At 45.3% G+C, this 11,577-nt stretch overlaps 3 long non-coding RNA genes across 6 annotated transcripts in view; 2 read left to right on the forward strand and 1 right to left on the reverse strand.

Annotated features, from left to right (window-relative positions):
- Positions 1-11,577, forward strand: part of LOC105308614 — a 32,454-nt gene that overhangs the window by 19,150 nt on the left and 1,727 nt on the right. Inside the window, exons 4-5 of one of the 2 annotated variants that reach the window (XR_897318.2) lie at positions 9,346-9,502; positions 9,818-10,666. This is a non-coding gene — a long non-coding RNA (uncharacterized LOC105308614). Of the gene's footprint in view, positions 1-9,345; positions 9,503-9,817; positions 11,572-11,577 lie in introns of those variants that run through there. The other variant, XR_897317.2, reaches the window with a different exon arrangement.
- The window catches only part of LOC111733640, a 16,819-nt gene continuing 5,267 nt past the window's right edge, over positions 26-11,577 (reverse strand). For 2 of the 3 annotated variants that reach the window (XR_002778063.1, XR_002778065.1), the window contains exons 3-5: positions 8,442-8,527; positions 2,977-4,532; positions 26-1,831 (exon numbers count right to left, since the gene is read on the reverse strand). This is a non-coding gene — a long non-coding RNA (uncharacterized LOC111733640). The remainder of the gene's footprint in view (positions 1,832-2,976; positions 4,533-8,441; positions 8,528-11,577) is intronic. The other variant, XR_002778064.1, reaches the window with a different exon arrangement.
- Positions 1,395-3,105, forward strand: LOC111733641. Its single transcript, XR_002778067.1, has 3 exons — positions 1,395-1,408; positions 2,086-2,150; positions 3,040-3,105. It is a non-coding gene; the product is annotated as an uncharacterized LOC111733641 (long non-coding RNA).

Raw genomic sequence — 11,577 nt, forward strand, 5'->3', positions numbered from 1 at the left:
GTTCACATTTTTAGGCCCAGCTGCGTCTTCCCACCAGACCAGCTTAAGAAGGGAGACTATAAGGTTTGTTCCCCTTTATGCAAAGCAAACCCCAGTGGGTTGGGTGCAAGGAAGACAAAGGGAGGTGCTTCTAGCCAAATCTGTGTACAGAGATACAATTTGAATTACATAAATATTGCTGCTTTAAATATTTTTTTAAATTGTGGTAAAATACCCAAACTTTACTATCCTCGCCATTTTTTAAGGTATAGTTCAGTTGCATTAAATCCATTCACATGGTTGTGTAACAGCGTTCTACTTTCTGTCTGTAGAAGATACTGCCAGTTTTCCAAAACCATGGTACCAATTCCCCCCCGCCCAGCAATACATGAACATTCTTTTTGAGCCACAGTCGCATCAATACTTGATATTATCAGTTCTTCTAATTTTGGCCATTCTGGGGAAGGTATGGTTGTGGATTATTGTGGTTTTAATTTGTATATTAAGTATATTATTAAAGAAACCAGTGAACTTAGAAAACAGAGGTCAAGGAGTTCTTCATGTAAATTGCCAACTTGTTCCCCAGTAATTTTTAAAAAATTTTCCCTAATATTTTATTTCAGAAATTTTTAAGTACATAGCAAAGATGAAAGAAGTTGACTGTGATCTATATTCTACCACCTTTGCACTTGATAAATCACATCAATTCACCATGCATCCATGATATTGTCAGTTCTTCTAATTTTGGCCATTCTGGGGAAGGTATGGTTCACCATGTTACTTCTTTGAAGCATTCTAAATTAAATTGCAGACTTCGGTACACTCCCCAACTAAATACTTCATCACGCATATCATTACTTGAGTTGGCTATTTCTTCAAATATTTTCTTTTCTTTTTTTTATTGTGGTAAAAAAAAACCCTCTCACATAAAATTTATCATCGTAACCATTTTTAAGTACGCAGTTCAGTAGCGTTGGGTGCGGTCACACTGTGCAACCCATCTCCAGAACTATTTCATCTCGCAAACCTGCAACTCCATGCCATTAAACATCTCCCCATCACCTGTGGCCCCCATGGCAGCCATGCTTCTGCTTTCTGTCTCTATGACTTTGATTACTCAAACCTCATGTAAGTAGAATTATACAGTATTTGTCCTTTCGTGACGGGCTTTTTTCACTTAGCAGAATGTTCTCAAGGCTCATCCATACCCATTGTAGCAAGTGACAGGGTTTCCGTCATTTTTTAAGGCTGGATAAGATTCCATTTTGTGTGTTCAAAAATTTTAAATGTAAAATTTAAATTTTCAGTGAAATGGAAAAAAAAACCAACCAGACGAGTGGGCCTCCACTAAGTTTTGACAAATGTGCAGAATAACCCAGATCACCCCGAAGTGAAACAGCTGAGCCCCGGCCTCCCCTTCCTCCCAAAGGTAACCCCTACTCTTCTGATTTTTCCACCATAGGTTAATTTTGCTTTTTCTAGAACGTCATGTAATCCCAATAATCAGTAAGTGTTTTCTTTCATCAGATGTGTAGCAGGCTGGGGAGGCAAAAAAATGCAAAATGCTAAATGAGGAGCTTCTGCTAATTGATTATCCATCAGAAATTCAGTCAGAAAGGAAAGACATGGGGCTCCTAATTTTAGATTTAACTTAAATCAATAGGAATTCTCTGTAGGTGGCCCAAATTCAATCTAAACACAGCTTTTTGGCAAAAAGCTTCTTTTAAGAGTATTACTTACCTTTCCACTGTCAAGTTAATGACTCATGTGATTATTCTGGGACAGGATAGACCCCCTAGGACTTTACATTTAAATCAGATCTTTGGAGCAGTCCAAGAGGATTTTCAGAAACCTAGAACAGGGTTTAAAGTTTAAAAAGTTTAAAAACTGTCCTCTTGAATCGTCGAGTTTTAATAATGTAAAAGAACTTTAAAATTATATCATCCTAACACTTTTACTATTCAAGTAAGGAAATCGAGGGCCAGATTAAGTATCCGAAGCCACCAAGCTATGACGGGTCGTGACAAGCTCAGAACATGGGACCCCCCATATTGTTGCCTAGTGCCCTCTCACCCAGCCCTTAATTCTTTTTCGTTGAGTCTGCAGGTCTAAAGGACGAAAGGACGAATGCCTGTCTGACCCGTGTCCAGGGTGAACCCTTCATTACAAGGGTGATTACAAGGGCAAGGCCTGTGTCTTATCTATTCTTGTAATTACACAGTCAAGGCTGTGTAAATCAAAACATTTATTTAAAACTGAGCTATTTCATATCAGTTTTTAAAGTCGATTATTTTAATAATAATGAATAATAACAGTGTATTTGCTGTCCATCAATGTTAGAGAACCCCATGATGTGAAAGACCTGTAAAGGGCCCCAGGCAATGACTTTGAACCTTCTCTTTGGGTATGGACCATTTTCAAAGCTGATGAAAGCTCTTGACCCTCTCCCCAGGAGAAAGCACCCATTTTTGGACAAATTCCATCTTGCCTAATATTTTAGGGTATACAGACTCCTTGAAGTCCATCCTTGAACATGAGATTAAGTACTCGTATTCTCCAGCATCTATGTAGTCCCACAGACATCCCTAATGGGACTTTTCATCTCCATGGAAAACGACGATCACGATTCTCTATGTGATGTTAGAACAGGGAATGACAAAGAGAATGAAGCCAAGTAGTCAACACGCGTGAGTGCGTGGGCAGGAGGCCTCTCATCTCAGGCAAAGTGCAATGGATAAACCCAACAGACGGCACTTTTTGATTATTTACTCTGTGCCCTTTGCTTGATGTTAGATGTCATTCAACTGACTCCTAAAAATTACCTAGTACATCTACTAAGTATTTAAGGTGGGAGAACATCAGAGGTAATTTCATTGTAATAAAGTATAGAAGAAACATTTTTTAAGTATAAGAAAACATACGTGAGTTTCTCCAAGCCTTATCAAGATGCGGGGAGAGTTAGGGTGTCACAGGAGCAATTATAACTCTCGTCCCTACCTGCAGATGCAAGACTTTTAAAGTCCTGCAAATTTCTCTCCAAATATTTCTCCTCCATCCCAGGCAGTGTCTGTCTCTCAGGGCTGGTCTTGCTGGACACAGTGTCCACACCATCATTTTCACCAAGTGACAACACGACAGTAGCAGGCACAGTCTTCAATTCATCGAGCCCTCTGCCCGGAGTGATAAAGATGTCTTTTCTTCCCTTTGTATTACTATTACAGAGTTCCACAAAAGACCAAGTTTTTGTGCTTTTGTTTTCGTTTTGTTTCTCTTTTTGTTTTTGATGGATAGAGCTCATTTAGCCCCTGTCTCTTCAAAGGGATCAAACGTTAGTCCCCTAAAAGCCAATTCTGAGTCCCAGCCATAGGGCTGTATTCAGAATTGCCTTGCCTCTGTAAAGACAAAGTCCTGATGCTGGGTCCTTCTGGTCCCTGATCTAGTCAAGAGCTTGGGAATAAGACAGATCTAGGATGAGTTGTACCTCTGCCAGTCTCAGCTCTAAGACTGGGCAATTAACCTCAAAGCCTCTGTTTCCTCATCCGTAAAATGGGGACAATGATGGTACCCACTTCACAGGGCTGATGTTCAGATTGAGAGTCTAGCACAGTCCCTGGCACGTGGAATGTATTTCATCAATGTTAGTGCTTGTTAGTATAACCATACATATTTCCAAAAACAGATAAACATATTAACAGTGGTTATTTTTGGTGGCAGGATCAAAGATGATTTTTTAATTTCTTCTTTGCTTTCCAGATTCTCTTCAATAAGCATGCAATGTTTTCATAATAAAGAAAAAAAGGCAATTAAAATATAATAGATTGTTGACCTCAGTTCCTGATGGGTCCTCTGAAACATTCAAATACTTTCTCCATTGCTCAGTGAGCTCTGGAGGCAAGGCCTATGTCTTATCTATTTTGGTACCTTTAACCTTAAATACACCATTTGACAGCAGGAAGGTAGTCATATATCATATCACCTTCCTTTCCGGAACAAAGTCTCAATGGTAATTACTTTCGGTTTTAATTTCTCTGTAATGAAACATCTTTTTCTTCTCTGTGGATTTTTTTTCTCTTACCTAGGTCCAATTTCTAATCCTTTTACCAATTTAATTGAATCCTCTCCAAATTTCGTCCTCTCCAAATTCTCCCCTTCAGAATTCCTCCCAGACTACTGAGTTGGTCCCAGGCAGGTTTCCAGAAAGCATTTCACTTGAGCTCCACACAACTCATGCCAGGAAGAGGATATGGATGGGGTGGTCGAGCTGAGATCAGATATTTTTAGTAGCTAAACAAAGACCCAAGGACCAGGATAACCTAAAGTATATAAAGAGATTATAAAAGGAAATAGACCTTTCCAGAGATGCATCATATTTTCACTTAAAAGTCATGGTGGAGAGGGTGGTTGGCTTTTACCATGGTCAAAAGTATAGGGCGACTGATGATCTCAGTTGGCTGCTGCTGTCATTTGGTTCCTTTGATCTTCACTCTGCATGAAACGGGCAGGCGTTCTCTAAGGAGGATGAGCCCAAGCACAGTACTGCTCCGCCACTTCTTCTAGAAAAGCAAAAGCAAATAGAGAATGTTAGCTTTTGGCAGCTGACATATTTTAGTTCTTTCCTGATGTGACTGATAGACATGAGACTCTCTCATTCTGGGGAATCTGAATCTGAGATAGAGCCCCCGAGAGATACGGAAAGTCCGGGGCAGCCCCATCTCTACAGGGTCTGATACTCGATTTCTCCTCTGACTCTGTGATCCACACTAGATTCTTCGCTGATTAAGACGTCAAACATTTAGACTCCTAACTGGGTCTTAAAAGGTTCTAGGCCAGTCTGGGATCCAGGGCCCAGGTGGCGGTGGCGAGGGTGGTGAGATGTGGTGACAGTGGCCTTGTCCTTGATGTTCGCATCAGATACATGTGTAAGGTAGAAGGAGAAGGGAAAGCCGGTGGTTCCACATGTTGGTCAGCTGCTTTCTGTCCATTGTAACCTAAGATTTCAGTTGACGCGATTTCAGCAGGGCTGTTCCCTCGGAGCCCCACTCCCGGCAGGAGTAGGGAGAAGCGCTCGCCTTCTCTGCCATGCTGTGGCACCTCACCTGGTCTTGGGGACCCGAAGCAGAAGAGCTGTCTCTGCTGGCCACAGCTCCTCTCTCTGGGCTGCTCAGACCTGGTCCTTATGAGACTGAGGCGCAGATGCTCTGTCTTTCTACCCTCTGTCTCTGCCCCCGGCACGGGGACACAAACTTCCACTCTCATCATTTAGGCGACAAATGAAAAAAACAAGTGAAAATTAAATTATGCCAATCTCCTCCGCAGAGGCCAGTATCTCTGAGTTGCCAAACATGCGCAGGCAGAGCAGCGCCTACGCTGAGAAGCGAAGGCTGATGGAACTCACATCTCAAACCCCGGGTCATGAGGAAAATTCCAGCTAACAGGGAACACTGCCCTGACCTCTCCCACAAGATGCTCCGGCAAAGAGCTGGTCCAGGAAAAATTCCACTCATTCGGATGAGTCATCGTAAAGAAATCGCCGAGAATCTCTCTAAGCAGAGGAAAGGGACAGGCGAAGCGAGCGGCAGATGCAGAATCCTCACCGGGAAAGTGCCACTGCTGCTGTGGAGAAGGAGGCAAAAGTTATAACCGGACAATTGCTGGGCGTTTAAAAACTTCATGAGATGCTTGCTTCTACGAAGAAAGAGCAAAGGAAAAACTGTAGGAAAAGAAAGGAAAGGAAAGGAAAATAGAAAGTCGTCCAAGGTAAAAAAAAACACTGCTGCAAATATTGTAAGGATATAGAGGGCAGGAATGCCAAAGAGTCAGCAAAATGCAATGGAAATAGAAGGGTTTAAAAGAAGGAAATAGAAGGGTTTAAAAGAATTAGATAGGCAAAGACACCTAACGTTTATTAATCTACTAAGCAGGCACTGTTAGGGACTAGGAATATGGGAACTCCATTCCCGACACTGGCCAGGCCCTTAGGGCTCTTGAAAGAAAAGTTTGTCTTGTTTTCAGCTTTCCGGACCATCTACCGTCAAAAAGGCAAAGGCCACCCAACAGAGGGGCCCACAGTCAAGGTATTACATGGACTGCTCATGTTCCCTCCCATCAACAGATATCTGCTATGACACAGCATTGGAACAGCCTCCTCAAAAATTAATTTACAAAGATTTATAACCTTACCTTGTCACCTCCTCTTTAGCTTGGTCATTGTTATGGACTGAATTGTGCTCCCCCCACAATCATAGATTGAAACCCTACCCGCCCAGTGTGACTGTATTGAGAGACAGGGCCTTCAGGAAGGTAGTTAAGGTTAAATGAGGTCAGAAGGATGGGGCCCTGATCCAATAGGACTGGTGTCCCTATAAGGAGAAGAAGAGACACCAGGAGTGCATGTGCATGCGTGCACACGCGCGCGCGCGCACACACACACACACACACACACACACACACACACACACACACAGATAGAGAGACAGAGACAAACAAAGAGAGAAAAGGCCCAATCGGGACACAGAAGGCAGCTGGCTATAAGCCAGGAAGAGGGCTCTCCCCTGCAACTGAATTGAGGGCACCTTGAACATGGACTTCCAGCCTCCAGAATTGTGCGAAAGTAAATTTCAGTTGTTTAAGCCTGTGGGATTTTGTTAGGGCGCCTGAGCAGACTAACACAGCCACTGGATGTGGCCATGCCTAGACAAGGGTCAGCTCTTGGTTGCTTCTTAGGTAACAAAAGGGGCGGTGAGCTATATAAGCCTATTTTGAAAATTTGAGATTCTACCCTGGCCATTCTTGGGCATGATGCTTCTTTCCATTAAAAGCAACATCAGGCCCGGCTGATGTTGCGTGCCCTTTGGGTGGCAGCCCAGCCAAAAAGGGACCAAAGAAATTCAAAGTCGATTCTGGTTCTGTCCCCTGGATTTTCCTGTTGGCTTGAGATGGTCCTAGATCAAAAGATAATGGTCACGTGGTTGAAAGCCCTGCTCCCTGAATCCTGCTGAAGCACCCCCCTCTCCCCCGCCCCCACACACCAGGACTGTAGCTCATCTAATTTTGTAAAAATGCCCTTGTCGCTCCTGTACATGACCCTTCTGGACAGAAGGTCTGGGCATGTCGTGGGGATGACTGAAGGAAAGGTGACGGTACAGACACTGGATGGGATGCGCCACTTTTGTGGTGGCGGAGGAAGAGCGAGAACCCAGCACCTCGGACCTTGGAGGAGTCAAGTGGCGGGGCAGGGGTGCAATCACGGTGCCTTGTTCACTAGACTGGCCACAGTCGCACAGTCTGCCGGGGTCAGGAAGCACTATTGCTGCAATCTGCCTTCTGTGGGGTTTGTCATCCTTGTTTACATGCAGTGAAAATAGGAAGATTCACGAGAACATGGCTACTTCTGAAGTATTCTTCTGTGCCTGCTTCTGGTGACAGCAGCCCCTGAAGATGTCTCCCAGCACCCCGCATACTGTCCAGACACCCGGATGGTACAGCCTTGTTTCTGTCTGATTGGTACAAATTCAGATGCTCCTCCTGATGCCCAGCGGGTCCTGGGTCGTGCCAAGCACGGCAATTAAGCTGCAGTGAGCCGGTGACATGGTCCCATGCCTTAACCAAACCAATGCAGTGGTGACCCAAATTAAATTTAACAGCAAATCTCAGACTGGAATGACCTCTGCCCCTCTGAATTGCCTCTCAGCCTTGGAGAAGGCCTTTTCCCGCATGGTGACTTCCTTGGTGACTCGGCTTCAGTCCTAGAGCTAGTACCTACCTCCTAAACCCACTGCCCCTGTAATTCTCTATTTTTCCTATTGTGGTAAAATGTACATAAATAAAATTTACCATTTTAACTATTTTTAAGTGCAATCAGTGCCATTAAGTACATTCACGATGTTGGATAACCATCACCATCATCCATTTTCAGAACTTTTCCATCATCCCAAACTGAAACTTTGTCTCCATGAATTTGCCTTATCCAGATATTTCGTAAAAGTAGAATTGTATAATATTCGTCCTATTGTATTTAGCTCATTTCACTTAGCAAATGTTTTCAAGGTTCATCCATGTTGTTGCATGTGTCAGAATTTCCTTTCTTTCTTCGGTGGGATAAATAGTCCATTGTATGTATATACCATGTTTTGTTTATCCTTCATCCTGTATTCTTTACAGTTCTCTTTACCCCTTAGTGGTTAACCCTCTGTTATCAGTTAATAATTATTAATATTAAATTTTCCCTGTTAACATTGTGTAATTTTTATCTCCCGATTGAGACCATGACTGACACACATGCCTTTGGGAACTGGCTTTCTGTAATTCAAAGTGACTTTGATGGGGCCAATCATGGAACCTCATTGCCCTCATCATATACCATATTGCCCATCACTTTAGTAATTGCAATGGGTCCCAGGGCAGGCACGTGACCCAACTAATGTCAATCAGAATCCTGATAGAGGGATATGAGAGATACTGACCTATAGATGGATGTGGGAATCCCCATGGGGGTTACTATGCTGGGGTTCTTGCAGCTTCATTCCCAGACTTGTATAGGAGGGCTCACCTGTGGTAGGAGAAATTGAAACCAATATACAAAGAGAAATGGAGAGTCACGTGGTCCGCCTCTAAAATACCTAAAGAGAGCATAGCCTGAGAAGATGGTTAGAATTTAAAGAAGTGGGGAAGTAAATAAGGCATGAGAAAGGGCAGGCAGAACTACAGAAGAAACAGGAGTTGGTGGTACCATGCTGTCATGATCATCCTGATGTCAAGACAGGATCTTTTAAGAGAAGGGGGTAAACAAATGGGCTGGAAAACGGACCCTGGGTTGAGCACTCAGTTGTGGTGCACCCCAGCGAGAGCAGTGACTGCAGAGTGCTCTGGTTTTAGCACCCGTGGGCCTCTCCCTGTCCACCTCCAGCAACCTCGAGAGCCCTGGGCTCAGGCCATACTTGTCGTTCCCCAAATGTGCTATGGCTCTCAAGCTTCCCCAGGTCATCCTTTTTGACCAGGTCTGACTGAATCTCCAAAATTCAGCTCAAGCTCTGCTCTTCGGAGAGGTCCAGCAGGTCAGGTCCTAGATCCCAGAGAGGAGGAGCTGCTGCTGCTGCAGCACGTGGTGTGTCCTTCCTTGGATCATGTATCATGCTGTTGGCCTTGCATGCCCGTCCCCTCCTTCAGCCCGTGGCCCCCTTTAAAGCACGGACTTGGGTTTATACATCTTTGTGTTCCAAGCACTCAGCACAGGGCCTGGCCTTGAAAGGAGCTCAGTATACTCTAATGGATCAGTGCCTGTAGGGGTGTTCTCCCTGATTCCCCTGCTATAGAGAAGAATCTGGTTGCCATGGTGCTGAGAGAGATTTATCTGCCTGCCGTTTCTAGGAGGAGCAAATCACAGTGAGCTGATGGCCTTTTGGCACCTAGCCAGCAGGATCTGCAGAATCCAGCAGGAGGGACGCAGGGCCAACCCTGAGGTGGCCAAGACAACCTTTCCAGCTACACTGACCTTTCTGCCCCTGTCTCCTAGTCAGGTAAATAGGTGAGTAAGATCAAAGAAATTTCCTTTTTTCTATCCCTGGAAGATTTAAAGGGCTCCTCTTTTGTGAGGAGTATTCCCTTAGCTGTCACAACAGTTTTTCTTCCCGTCCTACACTGGCCTTTCTATCTCCTTGTCAGCCGCTACCCTAAGACAGGGGTTTCCAGACTATGGCCTGAAGGCTAAATTCTCAGAGGACCTCAGTCTCTTCCCAGAGGCTTTCGACTGCCTGGATGAGGCTCACCCATACTCTAGAGGTTTACTTCATTCAGAGTCTACTGATTTAAATGTTAATCTCATCTAAAAATTCATTCCCAGGAACAATCAGATGTGCTGTAACAAAGACCTGAATACTGTCAAGGTGACACCTAAAATTTACCACCACACTGTATGACCCAGTTCTGGTCAACGAGATGTCAGCAGGAACTGTTGCGTCGGGCTTCTGGGAGGACTCCTGAGGAAGGTGACAGTTCCCTCTTCCCCATCCTCCCTGCCTGAGAAGTGAGCCTAGTGTTTGGCACTTCATCAGCCATCTTGAACGAGCCCCGCCAGGGAAGCATGGAGCAGGGACCAAGGCTTAAATGCACAAAGAGCCAGGCGAGGCATTGGTAGGCGTGGCCCTGCTAATTAAAGCCCACAGCAGCAACAACAAACGCTGTGCAATCTGAACAAACCTGCTGCAGTGATGGGACTGAGTCAATGGGCCACCCCTGCTGTGGACGGCGGGGCCCGGGGTGGGAGGACAAGCGTGTTAGTTTCCTAGGGCTGCCATAGCGAAGTACCCCAAACTGGGCGGCTTAAACAACAGAAGTGTATTGTCTCACGGTTCTGGAGGATGAAGTCCAAAACTCTGTGTTGGCAGAGCCGGGCTCCCGCCGAAGCTTTTAGGAGAGGCTCTATGCAGCTCTGGCAGTCCTGGGTGTCACTCAGCTTCTGACAGCACGACTCTCATCTCTGCCTCTGTATTCATGGGCTGTCTTCCCTCTGTGTCCATGTCCAGATTTCCCTCTTCTTATAAAGACACCAGTCATATTGGATTAAGGGTCCACCCTGCTTCCATTTGAACCCAATTACATCTGCACTGACTTCATTTCCAAATGAGGTTACAATTTGAGATGACTTTATCTTTTGGGGGGACACAGTTTAAACCATAACTGGGAATCTGAGGTCCCAATCAGCTGGAAACTTGCCATCCTAACTTTGGTGAGCCTTTTGTTTGTTTTGTATGTCTTTATACTAGCTTACATAAGCTCCCTCCTTCTCACCAATTACCAAAGCCAGAGTCCCACTAATATTTAGTGATTGACCCTTTCTCTCTCTGCAGGAGAGACATAGGGGGCCAGATGCCTTAGGTAAGGGCCGAGAAGGGGCTTGGAGGGTTTCCCTGTGCACACTCTCTGGGGGCAGGGTCACGTGCTCAGAACTCTGCTCTGCAGGCCTCTGAAGGCTAGGCCTGCACAAGCCTTTGTACACCCCTCTGGCTGCCTAAGTGCTGGATTGTGGGGAGCTGCTCCCCTCTGCTGGACAGACAGAAACCTGCTCTCCTTCCATTTCTTAGAGCTTTGTTTCCCTGTCACAAGTTCACAAACCCATAGTAAGAGCTGGAAGAGGCCAGAAGTCAGCAGGTCCAGTCCCCCTCATGTTCAGAGGGGGAGACTGAGTCCAGAGAGTTAGAGGAGGAACCAGGATGAGGTATGCGACACCTTCCCTCCCATACCAAGTCTGGGAAGCATCCCTTAGGATCCTGTAGGTGTGGGCTAGGAATTCTGCACACACCTTAGCTTGAGGACAGATAGAAGGAGGAGAAGGGGCGGGTACCTTACTTCAAGCAGAGGCATCAGAAAGCTAGAGAGATGCTGACCCAGAGAAGCGTACCAGGGCCACCAGTCAGTCCACTCACTCTGGATAATACCCCATCAGCCTGTGGGCGGGAGCCCAGCTTCGCCTAGCTCCATATGCCTAAAAAAGGATGTATAAACAGAACTTCTGTCAATCGACTGCTCTTTTTCACCCTTTCTCTCCTTCTCCTGTGTCCCAGATATCCTTACCAACTTTCTCATGCATGGCCCAGTGCTTGT

The sequence above is a fragment of the Pteropus vampyrus genome, unplaced genomic scaffold (assembly GCF_000151845.1).
Source record: "Pteropus vampyrus isolate Shadow unplaced genomic scaffold, Pvam_2.0 Scaffold598, whole genome shotgun sequence".
NCBI classification, from domain to species: Eukaryota; Metazoa; Chordata; class Mammalia; order Chiroptera; family Pteropodidae; genus Pteropus; species Pteropus vampyrus.